This window comes from Bison bison, unplaced genomic scaffold (assembly GCF_000754665.1).
Source record: "Bison bison bison isolate TAMUID 2011002044 unplaced genomic scaffold, Bison_UMD1.0 scf7180017864105, whole genome shotgun sequence".
In the NCBI taxonomy this organism is placed as follows: domain Eukaryota; kingdom Metazoa; phylum Chordata; class Mammalia; order Artiodactyla; family Bovidae; genus Bison; species Bison bison.
In genome coordinates, this window is record NW_011494677.1 from 1,068,903 (window position 1) to 1,069,572 (window position 670).

Genomic DNA, 670 nt, shown 5'->3' on the forward strand with positions numbered 1-670 from the left:
GTGGGATTTAGGTGAGGGGGGTACCGACACTCAAGCGCACATTTTGGTAGAAGTTTGCTCCTGGTCACCAGCAATGGGTTTCTCTGTTCATGATTTTAGTATGAGAAGATGTAAGAACCCAAACTCATAAAAAATTTCTCTTGATAATGTTATAATATTGAGGCTTCCCTGGTGGTCTGGGGGTTAAGACGCTGTGCTCCCAATGAAGAGGGCAGGGGTTCGATCCCTGGATGGGGAACTAAGATTCCACACGACTCATGGTGCAGCCAAAAAAAATGATAATATTGTTAACTCTCTAAGGACTCATTTCGCCTGTTTTTTGCACAGTGCAGCCAAAAAAACAAAACATGATAATATTGATAACTATCGAAGGACTAGTTTTCCCTAGAGCACAAATTGCCTCATCCTTATCTTATTCCTAATTTCTTTTCATGATTACTATAGGTCAGTGACCACAGGGGCAATGACTTGATTTGTGTAGAACTGGGGTGGGGTGGCCTCTGCCAGCTCCCAGCAGATGCCCTGAGCACTCTACCTGGGCAGAGTTTCTCAAAGCCTAGAGTACAGTTCATAGAATACCTTCATGGCAATCACTTTGGAATTGTTTTTTAAAATGCAGCTTTCACAGTCTCAATTCTGGACCTACTGAACCTGGAGTTTCTGAGTGGTG